The sequence below is a fragment of the Mandrillus leucophaeus genome, unplaced genomic scaffold (genome assembly GCF_000951045.1).
Source record: "Mandrillus leucophaeus isolate KB7577 unplaced genomic scaffold, Mleu.le_1.0 Scaffold216, whole genome shotgun sequence".
Lineage (NCBI taxonomy): Eukaryota > Metazoa > Chordata > Mammalia > Primates > Cercopithecidae > Mandrillus > Mandrillus leucophaeus.
Window position 1 is genome coordinate 1,325,967 of NW_012102210.1, and position 9,920 is coordinate 1,335,886.

Sequence of the window (9,920 nt, forward strand, 5' to 3'; positions counted from 1 at the left end):
CTCCTTGTAGTTACATTAGTTTTTACTTCATATATTTTGAAACTATGATGTTAAATGTGTATAAACTTAGGATTGGTATGTCTTCTTGGTTAGTAGAACATTAATCATTATATAATGCCCTGGTAACTTTCTTTGCTCAGAAGCCTCCTATATCTGATATTATTAAAGCCATTTCAACTGTCTTTTGATTGAATGGTGTATCTTTTTCATCTTTCTATTTTTAACCTACTTACGTTATTATCCTTGAAGTAAATATTTTGTAGATGGTATATGCTTTTTAGTCCATTTTTACAAGCTCTGTGATTTCTTTTTTTTTTTTTTTTAGCACCAGAAACATGTACACTTTATTGAATGCCATTGTAGAAAAGTGTGTGAGGATAAAGGGCTGATACAGAACTCAGCTCTGGGGGCAGGGCGAGGAATGGAAGGTGGAGCACGTGGGATACAGGTTATGGGCAGAGCTCCTGGCCTGAATGATGTCTCCTGACCTATTGATGGGCTTGGAAGATCAATACTGGGACGACAATGAGCAGAATGGTCATGAGGATGCCCAAAATCAGGGCCCAGATGTTCAGGCACTTGGCGGTGGAGGCATAGGCCTGGGCCCCAGTCAGGTCGCCAACCATCTTCCTGTCCCTAGACTTCATGGAGTAGGCAAACGCTATGAAGCCCAGGCAGCAGGGGTTCATGAAGAGGGTGTTGAACAGGGACCAGACGACATGGTCGGGCATGGAGGTCTCGCTGCGGATGTGGATCACGGTGGACGTCGGGGGAGCAGGGTTGTGGGGCGCCCCCAGCATAGCCACCTTGTGCTCTTCCTTGAGAATCTCATAGTTGGGGGGCTGGCCGCTGTTGACAGGAGAGAAGAAGGTTTGGACCGTGTGGTTCATGGTGTCCTGCGAAGGCCAGCGGTGGTCGGGTTAGTGGGATGGTTCTCCAAGCTCTGTGATTTCATTGGTGCATTTAGACCACTTACATTTAGCTTAATTACTAATATATTGGGATTTAACATTTACTTGTTGTGTTTCTTCTCTCATTTTTGTTCTTCTGCTTTTCTTTCCTGCCTTCTTCTGAGTTATTTGAACTTTTAAAATTACTCTAATGTACTTATCATATTTTGAACATATTTTTGTGCTGTTCCTTTAGTGGTTGTTATAGGGTTACAAAAAACATGCTTAACATTTCAGTGTTCTTAAAATCAATATTTTAGCATTTTGAGTGGAATGTAGAAACATTACCACTATATAGGCCCCTTTACCCTTCCCCCTTTATGTTTTAGTTATTACACTTACATACATTAAAAACCCTGTCAGTGGAAAAGCACGATAACTGAAATTTAAAACTCAATCGATATCTTTACAAGTAGATTGAGCCAAGCTGAAAAGAGGATTACTATACTGAAAGATGTATGAGTGGAAACGTCTGGATTGAATCATGAAGAGAAAAAAAAAGATAGAAAATGCAGAAAAGAGCATAAGAGACATATGGAATCTAGTGAAAAGACATAACATGCATGTAATTAGAGACCCAGAAGGAGAGGAGAAAGAGATGGAGCAGAAGCAATGTTTTAAGAAAACTAATGAGTCAATAATCACTATGAACTCTAAGAATGATAACTGCAAGGAAAAAACACACTTAATGCACTTCATAGTAAAGCTGCTAAGAATGAAAACTAAAGGAAGAAAAAATCTTAAAAGATCCAGGATAGAAAGACAAATTATCTTCAGGGAAGTAAATAGTTGAATTAATCTAAGTAAATATTGACTCTACATAACAGTAATAATAAGGTCTTGTGGAGTACAAAACATATGTGAAATTAAAACACATGGGAACAATAAGACAAAACCAGGATGGGAGGCCTTTAGGGCCCTTACATTGCCTGAAATCGATCAATAATATTTATGATAATCTCTAGTGTTAATGTATGTGGTAATCTTCTATATCCTTGCTGATTTTCTGTCTATTAAAATAATAATAAAAGAATGTGTACCAAATAGGCAAAAAAAAAAAAAAAAAGAGAAAATGGAGTCTTAGAAGATACTTGTTTAATGCAAGAGAAGGCAATAAAGTTAAGTAAATAAAAGCAGAACAATTGGTTTGAATAAAAAACAAACAGTAATATGATAGATACATATCCCAATATATTAGATTAGATGTAAGTGAACTAAAACCTTTAATCAGAAGTCAAAGATTGTAAGACTAAATTAAAACAATGGCAGCAGCAACAACAATATGGTTCTTATAAGAGAGAGACCTTAAAACAAGAACAAAAGAATATTGAAAGTAAAAGGATGGAAAATGATATACCATGCAAGTTAACTAAAAGAAAGTTGGTGTACCTATTTTAATAACAGGAAGAAAATAGGTTTCAAGGCAAAAAAATTACTAGACAGACATTTCACAATAATTAAGTGTCAATGAAGCAGTGAGACATAAGAATTCTAAATTTGTGAACATCTAATAATTAGCCTCAAAATATATAAGAGAGGAATGGACTAAACCACAAAGAGAAAAAAACAATTCCAACTATGAGTTGGAAATTTTAACACATCTCTGTTGGTAACTGACGGAACAAGAAGATAAAAATCAGTAAGATTTTAGAAAATTTGAAAAAATGTGATTAACAACCGTGACCTAATTAATAGTGGCATTCACTGTATCAAAGAATTTCAAAAGCCAAATTTTTTAAGGATCATATGGAATATTTTCCAAAAATGTTGGGCCATAAAGAAGGCCTCAATTAATTTATGAAAATAGAATAAAATAGATCATGTGCTTGATCATAATAAGGTTAAAAAACCAATAACAAAAAGAAAAGTAGGAAAAACCCTAAATGTTGGGAAATTAAAATATATGTATCTAAATAACTCATAGACCAAAAGAGAGTAACAACAAAAATTAGAAAAAAAATTAACTGTATAATGAAGATACAGTACATCGCAATTTGTGATATGCAGCTAAAATCATGCTTTAAGGGAAATGGACAGGTTTTTTTAAGGTTTTTTTTAATTATTATACTTCCAGTTCTGGGATACATGTGCAACACGTGTAGCTTGGTTACATAGGTATACACGTGCCAGGGAAATGGACAGTTTTAATGCATATATTTAAAAAGAAAAGCTGAACATTAAATCCATCTTAAGAATATAGAAAAAGAAACAAAAGTTAAATACATAAAGGGTAAAAGGAAAGAAGTATAAAGATGAGAGCAGAAACCAATGAAAGAGAAAGGAAACATGTAATAGAGAAAATAAATAAGAGTTTATTCTCTGAAAGTCCAGTAAAAATTAGGAAGTCTCTACCAAAGCTTATTTAGAAAAAAGTGAGGAATACAAATTATTAACTCAGTAATTAGGCTACCCGGCTAGTTCAGTCAGTAGAGCATGAAACTCTTAATTCAGTAATTAAAAGGATACTTTATTACAGCTTCACCATAACCCCTTTAAGGGGAGTCTGGGCACAAATCTTAATGGCATTGGAAAGATAATAAAATCATATTATGACGAACTTTATGCCAAAAAATAAATTCACTTGAACAATTTGCTAGATAATCTAACTGACCAAAGAGGACATAAGAAGAAACAGAACATCCGAATGTTCTACTACATATACACTGTATACATACTACATGTGTTTTAAACATTGAATCTATGATTTGAAACCTTCCAACAAAGAAATCTCTAGTCCAAGAGTTTTCATTAAACATTTAAGGAAGAAATAACATCAATGTTACACAAACTCTTCCAAAGAATAGAAAAATGAGTAAGCACTTCCCAGCTAGTTTTGTGAAGATAGATGCAAAAAAAAAAAAAAAAAAAAGAAATTATGTGTTTACTTAAAAATTATATTCAGCAAATTACAAAACCCAAGAACAAAACCTAAATCACTAGTAAATAGAGAAATACAGATGCAAGTAATAACGAAATGTCACTTTATTCAACAACACCTATTTCTAGAGAAGACATAGAGGCAAATAACTCTAACATTGTTGGTGGCAATGTGAAATGTTATGGTTTTATGAAAAGCAATCTGCAAGTGCCTATAAAATTTACATATATATGCCTATAACCTAATAATTTCACTTCTGGGAATCTAGCCATAACATTAAGAGCACTAGTATATAAGGGTATATATTTAAAGACATTTATTGCAGCGTTGTTATTGTGGCAACAAAATTAAAACCTGGAAGTAAAATTAATGCCTATAAATAAGGAGATGGCTGAGAAAATATGGTTCACCCATACCATGGAATATTATATAGCTGTTTTTTTAAAAATGAGACTAGAAATTTACCTTTCACTCTAGAGGGATTTACCTGAGGTTTTATTGAACAAGGTGTGGAAAAGAGTATATAATATTCCCTCTTTATATTTTTACAAAAAACAACAGAAAACTCATTATGCATTTGTGTGTGTGTGTGTGTGTCTGCACACGTGTATGTGCAATGCAAATGATCACCTCAGCATGGAGAAGAATATGGAAGGTAACATACTGGATTCCCTTTATATACTAGTTCACTACCATGAGTTCACTTGCTATTAAAGAAGGAGGGGAGAAGAAAAGGGAGACAAGATGCTAAATGAAACCAAAAGAAACCTTTATTTCTTTATGTAAAATTATCTGTGTATGTGCATAAAGAAATTAAATAACTTTAAAAAACAAAGACCAAATAACAACTTTGTAGTCCTTTTATGAAAGATTGAATAATTTAACTTTTTTGCTGCTTCTATCTTTCCGATCATTTCAGACATTTTAAAAAATTTAATCCAGAATTATAAACCCCATTATTTGCTTTCAAAATGTATTAATAATTGAGCTGTTTTTTCCCTTTTTTCTTGTATTCATTGAATATTTACAACATTTTTACTTTTAAAAAGTCTTAAAAATGCTCAGTGCAATAATTATAGCTTGCCTCATCTTTCCTTGCTTTATTTTTTTCATAACACACATTGCCAACTGAGATCTTGCCATATGCTCATTTTCCTCCTGTCCCCCACACTGGGATGCGCGTGCGCCAGGCAGGGACTGGGTCTATTGTTTACCGCTGTGTCTACAGTGCCTGGAGGGGTGTCTGGCAGACAGTAGGTGCTCAGTCAATGCTTGAATGAATTTGTGAATGAATACATTTTCTATTTCAACTTCTGTATATTTGAGTTCATTTCACTTACTCATGAATTTATTTAACACATGTTTAAAGAAGTCTAAATACCGAGTTAGAAATAGGAATAAATGAAGGTAGAAGACATGGTCCATTCCTCCCGAACAGTGTATGTTCCAGTGGGAGAAAAGACCTGAAAGTCAGTGATTGTTTGGAATGATATGATAAAAGTAAGCATAATGTATTCACGGAGTACCGAGGAGGGGCACTTTTCTCAGACTGTTTGGGGGTGCAGGTGTGCAGAAATTTTCAGAACGCAGTCCCCCTGTGAAGGAAGCCAGGGTGGCTGGGGAGGGAATAGCTCCAGGACAGCAAGCAGGGCCACATGGCAGGAGCCAGGATACCCAAAGGAATTCCACAGGCCACCTGGTTGGAAAGAGCTGAAGGTGAGCAGGCAGGAAGGGCGACGAAGGGCTTCCAGGTCAGCATGACGCTGAGGGTCAAGTGGCACAGGTGTGATTGTCTACTGAGGAATGCAGATGGAATTACAGTAAAAAATATTGTTCTGTTGTCTCTACTAAAGTCAAGTTGGAGGAGAATGGGTCAAGGCAGCTTAGTACTAAATCCTGGGCACCCATTTCCAGCAGAGTTTGCTGGGTCAGCCTCTCATCTGAATCATCTCTGGGCTTCTGCGAATGGATTTCTGCCAGTGTTTCTCTAGGGAAGGTGAGATACAAAGCCTTGAGATGCTGCTGCAGGACTCAGTCCTACGGGTTTGCAGAGGACGAGGCAGCCTGAAAGCTTCCAGTGGGATTTTCTTCTCATGTCTGAGTCAGTGATGAGCTAAGAACTCCTCTTCTTTATACAGCAGCCCTATCTATACATCTCGTGTGAATTCTGGCAATTAGTTATAACAGTTTTTTGCTTAGTGCACTAATTCCCCTTTTCCAGCACTCTTGGGATTAGTAATGATAATATCAATAACAACTATCTATTGGGTTATTACTATGGCTTATTTAATCTTCACAAAAATTCTATGAGGCAGTCACTATTATTAGCCCCATTTCCCAGATGGAGAAACTGAGACTTGGAAGGGTAAGTAGCTTGCACAAAACCTTGCAGCCAGAAGGTGACACAGGTGCATACCGTGACATTCCAGGCTTTACCAACTTACGAAGCCACACTTCCCTTTAATACCCAAATCACAGAAGTCAGAGCTCCTGTCCCTTGCCCACTCTGTTTGGACTTCCTCAGGAATATTGGTGTGTTCACCCATTGCCTCCTGTGTTCTTCCCACCCCACTCATCACCTAGCTCTGGAACAATGCATGTTCAATGTGTTGCCTTTGGTAGGCTCAAGATCAGCTTCCCTCTAGATACTCCTGCTGTCCTCGTACCAACTCTTTCCCAAATGTGGGAATAGCACCCTCCTGCCATTCCTCTGCTGAAATGAGATTGGAATGTAGAATTTAACACAAACTGGCTGAAAGGTAGGCTATGACAGGCGGGATTACCACCCAAGGGGTTTACATTGAATATTATCAATGGCTTCCCTCAGAGTCCACGGGCCCAGTATCCTTCATGGGGACCCTCTGCTGCCTTCCTCTTTTCCTGGATTCCAGCCTGCCTTGCTAGAGTAGAGGCTGACCTGCATGCCCTGAGCCAGCGTGCTACTTGTCACTAAGGCCATGCCAAAGGAATTGTCCTTCAGTGTGACAGCCAAGGCAAGATCCAGTTGAGTCATATCCCAAGGTCTACAGACAGAAGGCAGTTTCCCTGCCTTAATGCTAAGATCCACCTTCTAAGTTTTCATTTTCGAGCCCTATGATTAACCCTCCATAAGCATGATTGACAATGGAAAATCAGCTTCCTTCAAGAAAACCCCAGCCCCATCCGTGGGAAAACAGTCTTGCCCTTTGGCCCTTAAAAGATATCTGAACAGAAAGTTTCAAGTCCAGACATTTCCCAAATTCTAGATTGTTAGGTCTTGAAAAACATCTTCTGTGACCTATTAATAGTCTGAGCCCAGCCAAAACCCTTTCATTTTCATCCTTCCTCCAGCAACCCTGCTGACCAAGCCTGCACAGGCTTTCTGTCATCTTCAGGGTCCCCTCCAAGATCTGTGACCAAATGCTTGAAGAGTAACATAGAAATACTTTCTGAGAACAAGCAGTATGATACCAAGTAAGACAGCCTAATCCAGTTGTTGTGAAAGAGGCATTCCTTTAAAGGAAGTAAATCTGTCTACAGAGTGCAATTCTGTCCACCCCTCTCCACCTCCACCACCCTCATTCATGATAACCTGTTAACATTGTTATGCGGAGAAACTCAGCTCTTTGGAAATCCATTGCCTTTGCTTTGCTTAGTCAGAAGGGTCATTGCTCAAGAGTGAATCCAAGAACCCACCTTCAGCAACAAAGGAAATCACTTGAACCTTTGATATCATGGCTCTGTTTCAGCTTCAACCCTCCTCATCAGACTATATAAACCCCAGGAACCAATGTTTTCTTTTGAGGACCAAGTTCAGAATGCCTTGACTTTTTCTTCTGCCAACAGCCTCTGCCAGGAGATTTCCGAAGCAGGTGATTTAAGAGCAACAGTAGCTAACATCGCACCAAGCATCCTTCACACGTTCTATATTGTTTTCCAGGAGAATAAAACTCAGTGAGACTGAGTGGTTTGCCTAATGTTCCATAGCTAATAACTAGGAGAACCATTATTTGAATCCAATAAGTCTGATTCTGGTTCCAGCCCTCTTAACCACTTTTCAGGTGGGGAATGAGAATCCAGCCTGGGAATGAGAAGAATTGCAGACCCATCTCCCCTCTACAGCAGACTGTGGGCACTATGGCATTCCCTTGGTGTGGATTGGGGTCAGTATCCCTCCATGGCAATATATAGCCAATATTCAGTATTTAGATGACAGAGACACTGAAACCTGATCAGCCTGAACCTGCAAAATCCTTCCCCTGACTCTACGCTAAACTTGGAGGAGAATGCGGCTCTGTGATGCAGATTCCTCCATTTCCCCACAGTCAAGGAGAGCCAGGGCCAGAGTGTGGTCCCTTTGGAATTCCCTTCTTTCCTTCCTTGCTTTTTTTTTTTTTTTTTTCTTCTTCTTCTTCTTCTTTTTTTTTTTTGTTTGTTTGTTTGAGACAGGGTCTCTCGGTCGTCCAGGCTGCAGTGCAGTGGCGTGATCACGGCTCACTGCAGCCTCGACCTCCAGAGCTCAGGTGATCCTTCCACTTAAGCCTCCCAAGTAGCTAGAACTACAGGTGTGTGCCACCACACCTGGCTAATTTTTAAATTTTTTGTAGAGATGGGGTTTTGCCATGTGGCCCAGGCTGGTCTCGAACTCCTGAGCTCAAGTGATCCTCCTGCCTTGGTCTCCTAAAGTGCAGGGATTATAGGCTGACATTGTAATTTCTGTTGGTCTCAGCTCATCTCCCCAGGCTGACATCTGCTACAGATGCTCACTCAACTCAGTGGACCCTGACATCACTGCAGGCTCATTCCCGGGGTTCCATATCAATAAAGTCTTTGATAGGAGACTACGGGACTAAGTAGAGAGAAGGGATTGGTCAGAGGGAAGAGGTCGAACTGTATCCCAAACTAGTGGAGGTTACCAGCTTAGCTTGGTTCTCTCTGTTTTTCTTTCTTATTAGAGTCACTTCTCGTGTGCATAGGGCTCTCCCAGGGTTCTCTTTCCCCCTTAGTTTGCTGATCATCCTGCTATTTGTGTTGGATGCCGAGGTGGAGTTTGATAACTCTTTGTGGTGTTTCCTAATCCAGGCTTATAAGCCCTGTGTTTAACAGGCACTCCTTTGCATCTGTGGTATTTGGTTGAGTAAGTGTATAGGCCCCTTTATTTAAATTATTTTACACAAGAGGTGGCTTTAAATGAATTCAGGTCTTGGATGAATTCTCAGAGCACGAAATATCATTGCAAATGTGATTACTGAACCATTGTTGATAATGTTCTTGAGGTCATAGAGAACTAGAGATGGGCCACAAAACAGAAGATTGACAAATGTTGAATATTTTTCACATAGGCGAGATGGATGGCATGTGGAAATTGCAAACTGATGAGTGTGACATCTCTTACCAATAAGATACCAGAATGGACTACTGAGTAGACAGTTCCTGCACACTAAATCACCATGCATAAACATGGGTTCTCAAGAAACAGCTCATGCCAAATGATCTAGTCTGTTTCTACTTGCTTATTTGAGTCAAGCATCAGGAAGTACTGTAGGCATGGCTCTTCCTGACTACAGTGAGCCATTTGAAGAAGTTTCTTTTGAAATCTTAGTAGATAAAATGGAGAAATGTGAGTTGGCTACTGGTTAATTAGGTGGATTTGTAAGTGGCTGAACAACTATACCTAAAGAATATTGATACAATGTTTTTTAATCAACTCACACAAAAGTGTTTATGACATGCTTATCATCAATTACAAATGATGCCAAACTGCAAGGGATAGCTAATAATTTGGATGACAAAATTAGGATTCTAAAGTATTTTGCTAGACTGGAACTTGGATTAAAGATAACAACAACAAAGTGAATGGAGATAGTGTGGAGTTTTCCTTCAGGCATAAAAAAAAGAAATTGTATAAGCACAGGAAGGGTAGACATGAGTTAGCAGTAATTCCTTGCATTAGTTGGGGATGCCTTTGGCTGCAAGTAACAAAAATACCTGATTCAAGATCGATAAGGCAATTTATCATCTCCTATAATAAGGAGACAGGCAAAGCAGCTGTGGGTGTGAAAGCTTTACTTCTCTGAGATACTCTAGGCTAGCAGTTGTCAACCAGGGCAGTT

The 9,920-nt window shown here is 38.7% G+C and overlaps 1 pseudogene across 1 annotated transcript; it reads right to left on the reverse strand.

Annotated features, from left to right (window-relative positions):
• Positions 1-326: 326 nt before the first annotated feature.
• On the reverse strand, positions 327-935 carry LOC105540156 (annotated as a pseudogene). Its single transcript, XR_001006159.1, has one exon. The product of XR_001006159.1 is annotated as an interferon-induced transmembrane protein 3 pseudogene (transcript).
• Between the last annotated feature and the right edge of the window lie 8,985 nt (positions 936-9,920).